Consider the following 10642-nt stretch of genomic DNA (forward strand, 5'->3'; position numbering starts at 1 on the left):
TTGCAGTACAGATTGATCGTTTGATGTTTTTCTCTATAATATTTATCATGTATGCTTACTTTTAAGGATACGTGGTTAATGAAGCAGCTCAGCGTAATTAATCACATACCAGGCACCCGGTAATTTTCATTTCAACAATTTTATTGCAAATAATATGCAAATGGATTTGGCAACAGGCAAAGCCTATATTAGCCATCTCCAAACAAATCCGGTATAGTACAATTATCAACAAAATATTATAACATTTAACATTATAATATAAATGAATATTATTATTAGTGTATCTCCCCAACCTATCATAGTAGAAAAATCTAAAAAAATCTTTTAGTTTCAGATATATATTCTGATATGCGCAATAAATATCTATTCTTTTCTTCATCACATTTGTCACAGCCATGCAGTAAAGTTTTTGTGTTAAAATGCGAGTGGGGAATATTAGAGTTATGTATTTTTTTTTTTTTTTTAGAAACAAGTTGCCCTCACACAGGAGGGGATCCATTCAACTTTTATACGTATTATTTAAATTCAAAAGACACGTAAAATTGCAGGGTTCAAGCAGAAGAAAAAATAAGTAAAAGCAAGAAAACTTGAAACTTCATAAAACTGCATTTGTAATCTCAGGCCTATTTTTAATTGAGGCATTTTAAGCTGTAAAGTTTCAGATGGTCTGAGATAGAGTTCATGGCAAAGTAAACAAATGTTAATATTTATACTATAATGGAACTAACTATCATTCAAAATGGTTTGTATAAAATATGAAATGTCCTGACTTAAATTTCCTTTTCATTGACTACTTGAACCCTGCTTTAAGAAGCACATGAATACCGATATGTTTGTTTGTACAGTACAGTTGTGTAGAATATTAAATATGAACAAACACATGGACACACAATTTTACCTCTCAACTACAGTTAGATTCCAGACAATGTATATATTGGCTGACGAGGGTGCCTCACCTAACCTATTGCTTTCCTCTTCCAGTAGTGAGAGGTAATTATATATAATTTATAAAGTATCATTTCTTACTCCTTTAATTACATTTCTTTGAGTGAATATTAGAGTATAGAGAGGAAAGAGAGAGAGAGAGAGAAAAAAAAGGAGTAGGAAGGAAGAAAGAGGATGGTACTATCAATGATAATTTATACAAATTTAACTTGATGATATATGAATAAAAACATCTGCTTATTCTTAAAAGATGGATCAGCAACACTGTTGGTAGCATTGGAGAGTGGTTTAAGGAGAGACGAATATCTACTATAGTTTAGAAAATTTTCCCCATGTTTCCCATTCTTTTTCAAATTTTTCCTTTTCCAAATCACCTTTACCGTTTGCAATATATTTTTGCAAATTGTAGAATTGTTTCAAAGCACAAATCAGCCCATTTATGGTAAGTGACTTGTGAAAACACCGCATTTTATAGATATATTCTTTTATAATGAGAAGAATTTCATTTTCAGATTTACAGTTGTCGGGGTTTTCAGATATCAGACCAAAAATAAAGGATTGCTTATTGAAAGAAAATGGGATAGAAAGAGCATCTAATAAAATTCTAAGGCTTTTAAGTAAATTTTTTACTTCAACACAATCCCACAGTACATGTTGAATAGTTTCATTCTCCGAATTACAAAGAGTACATAAAGGCGATATAACTAAATGTGATTTGAAGAGAAAGGAGTTAGTAGTTAGGATATGATGATTGATTCTGTATTGAAGCCACTGCAGCTTGCTATTTTTTGTAACAGTGAAAGGAACTTTGTATATCATAGCCCATGCTGTGTCATCCAAATCAAAAAGTTCATTCCACTTCTTTTTACCAGTTGGCTCAGTATTTCTCTTGATGAAAATATCATAAAAGTCTTTAGCACCATTTCGATTTTTCAAGAATATTTCAATGTTTATTGGTATGTATGGATATGGTACTTTACTTTTAGTGAATTCATTGGATGATATGAACTTTTTAACTGCTGACACAATGCTATGGTACTGAAGGAAATTAGATTTTACTTTATATATACGAATGACTTCCTGAAAATTGTAAAAACGTCCAGTATTATGGTCTGATATTAAGTCGTTTATAATCAGAATTTTTTTGTCAAAAAAATTCTTTAGAAAGACTGTTTTGTGGCCAATAAGTATATTTTCATTGAACCACAGTGGAGATTTCAACACAGAATTATCAATAAGACTATTTTTTTCAATCAAAGAATTCAAATGGAACCAGGCTTTAAAAACATCTACCCAGAAAGGATTACTGCAATTTTTAAGACATTTCTGCACATAATCATTGCCGCAATTAACAAGTAAATCAATATTCACATAGTTTTTTCAAAATAAGTTGCCATTTAGATGTGGTCTGAAGAAGCCTTCGAATCCAAGACAACTTTAATGAGTTTATAAATGCTTTTAAATTGATCATTTTTAAGCCACCATTTAAATAGTCTTGGATGACAACTTCTCTTTTAACTTTATCTGTTTTACTGTTCCAAAGGAATTCAAAAAGAATAGAATTTACTGTTGAAAGAAATTGTTCATCCGGATTCGGAAGTGCAATAAAGAGATGATTGAACTGTGAAATAAGAAGAGATTTGATAATATGAATTCTGCCAATAGGAGTTAAACTCCTTCTTTTCCAGGTCTTTATCAATGACTTTAATTTAATTAGTTTTTTATCAAAATTCAATTTGGGTATTTCATGTAAATTTACATGGAAGTCTATCCCTAAAAGTGTGAATTTATGCTTACCCCATTGTAAATTTAAATCTGGAAGGAAGGTGTCTCCACTAAATTTTTTGCTACCAATCCAGACTACCTGTGTTTTGGTAACATTAATTTTAAGACCAGAAATTTTAGCATATGAATTAAGTTCGTTGACTGATTCTTTTAGTGATCTTTCAGAACCATCTAAAGCTAAAGAGGTATCATCCGCGTATTGTGACAGTAAGATTATGTATTTTGGTTCTGAGTGATGATCTTTGTTCATTAAATAAAGGACATATGAAAAGATAGTGTTCGGCTGTTTCATCACAAGGCCACAAGAACAAATTGGAGAATCTCTCAAATGATCGCGAAATAGGTAAGAATTTAGATTGCTAGAGGAATTTCTGAGCTGGCACAGAGTAATATTCATAATTCGAGAACCTTTGTTTATAAAGGTATTTGTTATATCATGTTCCATTCTATTAATGTTAAAAAGGAGTGTTTTAAATTGTGCAACAGTATTAACATTCGATAAATCAAAGTTTAAAGCGAAAGAATTAAATTCTCTAAAGGTACTTGGAAAAAACCTAGTATATTAACTTGCAGTTCTGCACATAGGAATATTAAACTATCTTGTCATCCTTAGTGGATATCTCTCATTTTCAGGCTGATATAAAAATGGTTGTACAATTTCAATCAAATGCTGTGGAGCAAAGCCACGGAGTACATGTATCTTAAACATAAGAATAAGTTTGTGCTTTTGACGCCGATCAGAGAGAGATTCCTAAGCTAGTACTTTACAAAGTATATCATGGGAGGTACATCTGCGCAATCCCGTTATAATCCTAGCGGCTTCTAAGTGAACAGACTCTAACAGAAGTTAACATTGTTCAGTACAGTTATCCCATAAAACATCAGCCTATTTTAAAATAGGTAAAATATAATTTTTATAAATGTTTAAAAGAGTTTTACGTGACACTCTTTTTTTTTAATGTTTTTAAAATATTTATCCTTTCAAATGCTTTCTGGTATACATAATCTATGTGATGAATCCATTTACAATCGTCAGAAAGTAAAACTCCTAAATGTCTATGTGTGCTAGATGTATGAATCGTGTTATTGTCAAAGTATATATCGGGATGAATGACTTTTCGTTTCCTTGAAAATATTAATGATTCAGTTTTAGTGGGGTTAAACTTTATGTCCCATTTCAGGGCCCAGGTACTTATATTCGACAGATTTTGTGAAAGTGTATGGGCAGCATAGATTTGGTTATTATCAATTACTTCACTTATCGAAGTGTCATCTGCAAACAATTTGCAATCACTAGTAACAATATTAGTTATGTCGTTAATATATAGTAGAAATAAAAAAGGGCCTAAGACAGATCCCTGGGGGACTCCAGCGTTAACCCGGTAATTTTCGCGGGGATACAAGACTATTGTTGCGTTAGTTTGGTGTGGTCTAAGTCTGTGAAATAATACATAATAAATAAATCATATCTACTCTTATAGCCATATCGCGAAATCTAAATTTGATTTTCCCTCTCTAAGTCAAAATCGCGATTTTTTACCTGCGAAAATAACCGGCTATACGATAATTAATATGTGATACTCCTATAATTGTATCACTGCATTTAACTTTGTATTTGAGTAAATGCATACAACGCATCACATTATACTATTTTGATCATATATACACGTATAACACGAAAAAGAGTTATGGATAAAAAATGTCAAGGACCTTAATCTGAACCCTAAATTCTACTAGAAAGTGGCATGTTGTCTTCATTATCAATGGAAAGGAAATCATAAATTTAAAAAAGAAATAGTCATGAAAATAAATATGAAATACTTTTGGCTGAACAAATGTTTATAAGAAAGATAAATATAAACACTATAAAAATTGTCCATTTGAAATCTGCCAATTATTTCCGATTTAACTACTGATTTAAGTAATATTTATTTTTAATATATGTAATGGAAATTCAGTATAACATAAAAGTTCGTGTTGAGATAAAATATAACATATTTCAGGTGGTAAAGAGGTGCCCTAAAAGAGAGATGACCGCCCAATTTCAATAGAAACAGGGATGATTTAAAGGGGTCACCTGCAAATCATTTTAGAGAAATGATTTTTATCTCAACAAAAATGTTTAACCGGCATTGTGAGCTTGAATGAAAATAGATAGCTACATTGTATAAATGTACTCCTTTTGATAAAGAAGCAATTGTACCCGGTTATCGCGTGCTCGACTGTCAGTCTTAATCAGTGGACGATAACATCTAACATGGTTTATAACTAATTTAGCTCTTTTGTTCTACTTCCTTATGGTGATCAGGTATTCATGACAAATCTCTTTTTTATCTCAATGACGTGACATTTTTCAATTTGCTTACATTATAACATTTCCTTTGATTCAGATAATACAGTACTATCTAAATATCTAAATATTGTCTCTCATATTCGTTAATTTTACATGTGCACTGTATGTGCTGATTATGAAAAAAATTTGTTATTTTCCGATATTTATCTACACTTTCAGATTCGTAATTTAAAGAAGTTCTGCCTAGCAGATGTTGTAAAAACATGAACGTTTTGCATATAAAAATCCATCAGTGGAATAGGATTGAATGTTTTCTCTCTCAAAAAACACAGTCATGAAGTTTGTACAATAGAGACTTCTTTTATTCATCTACGGCGAGTGACGTCCCTTACAACATGAGAAATCATTTATATGTACATCTATTCTCTCTAACATACCTGACATACTAAAGTAGATAAAAACATTACATGTGTGATCTGCCAAAATAAAAGTGTATCATTCGTTATAAAAAACCTTAACTGATATTCCATCGCCTAGTTATGACGTTGTTCATTATTACACATTGTTACGTGTAGTGTATGATTAGTTGTAGTCCTATAAAAATTAATATTAATGAAATAGTAAGCGTCCAAAACGAGCATGACTTTGTTAAAAAACCAAATATGAAATATTTATACCAGAACGATAATTATAAACGCTAAGAATGTGTCGATTTGAAATGTCAACACTGTGTGTATAATAGCTCCATAAATAAAAATATATGTAGTTAGCCTTATGTGATAAATCCTGATTATTTATGCCACTGTAAATGAAAAGTCTTATTGCTAGCACGATTGAATTATTTTGGGATAATTGTAACATATATGAATATAAAGCTTTGAGATAACATGGAAGTAAATAAGTCGCAATTCTATCATTTCGATCAGTTAAGTCAGGCTTATACATCAAACGAATAAGGGTACAAATTGTCTCTAATTATGTCCATGAGTTTCCGACCAAGGTAGGCGTAATGAAGATATATCACCAAAGAAGTTTTTTTTATCCTAATTAATAAACGACATGAAAACGATGATTCCATCTATACGTTTGACAAACTAGCACAATGGAAATGTAGCAATGCATCGTCATTAAACATTTCCAATACCGGAGTAGTCATAATAATCCGATACATGATCTGTTTTGATCCCGGACTGGAAGGAATCGTACATGTTATCCCGACCCCTAGAATGATCATAAAGGTCATCGCCTGTCTCCATGCTATAACCAATACTCTGTAGCCGTCCGTAATCCGCGTCAGAACCATGGTCATGAGGACACCTTTCTCTATGGTGCTGGAAAGAATCGTAAGTGTCGTTCTGGTCATACGTGCGCGCGTGATCATACGTGTCGTCCATTTCGGTCCTGTTAAATTTCTGATTTAGACAGCCGTACTCGAAGCTCGTATCGTAATCATTTGTGTCACATTTTTCAGACATTCCTTTAGTAGTCTGGAACGAATCATATTCTCTTCCAGAATTGATTTGAGGCATTCTCGTGTGGTCGTACATGTCGTCTGATTGCCTCCTGCAGTTATCCCCCTTTTTGAGGATGCCATAACCACTGCCGATGTCAGTATGATCGTAGTGATCCTGGCCATCTTCTCTCCGATGTTTGCCTGAAAAAGAATCGTACATTCCATCCGAACAATTAAGATCCATGGATGATGCCTTTATCTTACTATAACTAATTTCATTATTCGAAGTTTCCATCACACTTTTGTCGGACATCACATTCTCATTAAAACATTTTGAGTTCGGAATAGACATACTATTTGACCCTGTTTCCCTACTTCTCTGTTTGTGTCTTCTCTTTCTAAGACAGTATATTGAGGTAACACAGCCAATAAGAATAACAATAAACGCTGCAGCTCCCCCTATTGCTGGGCCCACCAGATTGCTCTCCCTGCTGTCTGATGATGGCTCAGATAGAGGTTTGTCAATCTCAATGTCGCCTGGTAAACAAGCTGATTGATTAGAAGTGTCATTCACTGTATCCCTAGTAGTATGGACAGATTCACTAACTAATTCAGGTGTTACGATTTCAGATCCAGATGGACTGCCGACACTTTCACTACTTTCTGTTGACACCTGTGTGTGCAGCGTTGTATAATTGTCCGTCGTGTCAATTAAATTAGTTAACGTTTGAGGGTAACTGTGTGATGTCCTAGTAGTGGTTTGATGTATTGACGAAGTAGTCTTACTGGGCCTTTCTGAATCATACTTATACGTATTCACTATGGTGCTACTGAGTTGATTAATCGTGGTGTCATAGCGAGAAGACACACTGAAACTGGATGGTGTTTTGTTGTAGGGTAATGCAGTTTCTAATGTTTCTGTTGATGGTGTAGATGGGTTCATTGTAGAATGTATACGACCACTTATACACAACGCATGCTTGCTACTATGGCATGGCGATTTAACGGGAAATAGGATTTTTTTACGTATAGATTTAGTTCTGTTAACGTATAAAACACGGATAACAGGGATATCTGTGAACAACTGAACGCAGCCTTGATATTCTTCTGCGCTATTTCCTTTATTATCAATTCCCCATGCAAATATGTCTCGTTTAACGGCGCCTGTCAAATATACTTTATATCCGAAGTCCATATGTGCAGAATTCACATTCCAAAGAGTAGTGTTTCTGTCATTTATATACAGCTGGGCTGGTGTAAAAGTTAAAACACTATTGAGTATATCATTTATAGTTTGATTAAGGTTTGATGAATCAAGACAATTATTAAATGTACTTCCCTGAACGAGTTCGTTAATGCAAACCTTTTGCGACTGTTCATATGACGAAGTTGCAATTTGCCTATACCCACATAGACAAACATAAGGGTGTAACTGTTCACTAGTGCCATAGATAACGATAGGATTTTCATTATAGCGCCGTCCAGTACAGGATCTTCCAGTTTTGTTATATCCAGGTGTCATACAATAGCAAATATCACGATGGAACATAAAATCAGAACCGTTGCAGTAGTAATTGCAGTGGAGAATGTGATCCGTACTCACATTCAGACCAGGCTCAGAGGGTAAACGGCCAAAGAAACATCCGTCGAACTTGACGAATCCCTTAGGTTTAACATGAGCGCCTATCCATCCGTTTGAGATATCCAATGAGTGTGTGATATTTACTGGATGTGACAATAGTCCACCGGATAGATCACTCCCGAGCAATACACACTTGGACTGGGCATCTGACCAGCTGTAGTTTCTAGGTGACGAGTACACCGATATTGAAGAGGATGTTGTTGTGTCATTGTAAACAAAACCAAAAACACAAATTATAAGAAACGTTCTTTTGATCAAAACTGAATATTCCGACATCTTATCCGCCAGTGTTGTACCCGTCTGTCGTTCTTCCTTGATGGAATTTGTCCTTGGAAGTGATTGTTGGCATTTCCACGCTCTAATGTCAGTCCCAGTGACTATACAACCATACGGTCTAATATGATAAACTTCCGGGATGTTATCTTTTCTGATAAATATTATAAATTCACTCTACTTGTTATAACGTAATGTAACTTGATGTATCAATAACATTGATATCTTTGTTTGCTTTTCGCATTGTCACCATACTATTGTATAGATAAAATCATGATGGCCGAGATATGTAAACTTATAGATTATAAAACTGATCAAAGGGTTTGATTTAACCTGTGATATCTTTATCTACAAGGAACTTTCACATTCATTTCCAATCGATATCTGATATATTTATAGTATATGATAAACGTTTTTTAGTTGACATTCCAGTGATATCATACACATTTGTAGTTATGATTCATTCAATACACACAATGTGTATGTTTATAAACTTTATATATCTGGATACTGTAAACTGTAAACTATGGAAATCATTGTTCTGCCTGTCGATGACCAGACTTTAATGGCTCTAATACCCGTATTCCTCGAACTATTAATCTGGTCCCTGCAATCGAGTTAAAGTTTAGTAACAGTGTACTATTTATATTTCGATATAGGACATCTAGACATATTTTGCATCCGTGTAATCTGTAATTAATTAAAACTCTCATGTGCGAGGACAAACATGTCAGTTTAATGATTTAAATAAATAAAAGAATTTGAATGTAGATTTTTTTCTTACTTTTTGAAGTCTTTAACTAGGTTATGCTTGTTAGATTTGTGGAAGTGGTTGCTGAATTGTGTTGTGAAAATCGTTCAAATAGGCAGACAAACACGTATGATGCCTAATTATACTGAATTTATCCACTGTGAAATTATGTGTTTATGCCTTATGTATTGTTTGATGGAAACACACCTACATGGATCAATCATTCATGTATAAATGTCAAATGGAATTCTAGACCTTATTGGACGTAATTGCATGACCGTTTGTACTCATTGCACTTCATTGTAGATATGAAATTAATGATGTATGGAAGTACTCCCAAAATAATTTTCATCTCTTAGTTGTCCTTGTAAAATTAAAAACCTATACGTTGTAAGTATTGTAATTCTCAAAATGGTGGTAATTGTAGGTGCTGAATAACATGTAAAAGCTTTCCGTGATTCGTGAGTATGAAAATTATGAAAATGGTATTCTCATTTACTCTACCTTTAAACCTATTTGTAAGTTATCTTGATTTGGTATGCAAAAATTGATACTTTTACATCGTTGAAATGACAGAGAATAATTTTATGATACTCTTCCGTCTGGCTAACCTAAGTCTATTTCCATTTTCCTACTTTCGGTATATATCTGCATGTATGAAATAACTATTACGATTTTGATAACATTATCGGTACCATTTTACCAGTGGGATAGGGTCATGCTCAATACAAATAACATCAATATGCAGCTAACATTTCATGTTCATATCTACGTCTGGGTAAATCTTTCTCATTATTTGCTTTTTATCAACCCCCATACTAAAACTATTTAGTTGTTATTTTAACAACAAATCGATTTTTAGTTAAAATAATGATATTTTTTATGATCATACCGAATGGGAGACATCATCTTACAAATCTAATATAGCTTATAGTTACAGCTTATTTAAACTAAATTTTTTAACTTTTATGATTTAGTGAATTCATAACTCTATTTAGAAAATATTCTATACATATCGTATAACATAGGTTGGTTGGGTGAAAACTTTCGTAGTTTTCATGGTTTCTGTGAAATCACAAATAAAAAAAATAATTTTGTTTTTGTATTATAGTCACTTTTGCTCCATCGGCTAATCATGAATAATCATATCCACGAAATTACAGAACACCTTCAAACTACCAAAGAAATTATACACGAATGCTCCCTGTAATACAGTATACGAAGGAAATTATGTTTGTATCATTTCTTATTCCTGTCCTGACACATGTTAATTGTGCGATTTAAATATGTATATATCCACACAATTCCACAATGATACTTCCTCATTTATTGGATATTACACATTATCCTGTAGTTCCTCACATACATACACTGTACTACTGTACTGTACTACATAACTAAGGATGGTTAATCAACTCAATGTTGTCAATGTTATGTTATTTCATTAACTATTTTATCTATGTTGTTCATTATTGTGAAACATATTCTTCAGGTTGGTAA

The 10642-nt window shown here is 32.9% G+C and overlaps 1 pseudogene; it reads right to left on the bottom strand.

The window, feature by feature from the left end:
- Positions 1-1110: 1110 nt before the first annotated feature.
- On the bottom strand, positions 1111-2625 carry LOC138326796 (uncharacterized; annotated as a pseudogene).
- Between the last annotated feature and the right edge of the window lie 8017 nt (positions 2626-10642).

The sequence above is a fragment of the Argopecten irradians genome, chromosome 7, assembly GCF_041381155.1.
Source record: "Argopecten irradians isolate NY chromosome 7, Ai_NY, whole genome shotgun sequence".
Taxonomy (NCBI): domain Eukaryota; kingdom Metazoa; phylum Mollusca; class Bivalvia; order Pectinida; family Pectinidae; genus Argopecten; species Argopecten irradians.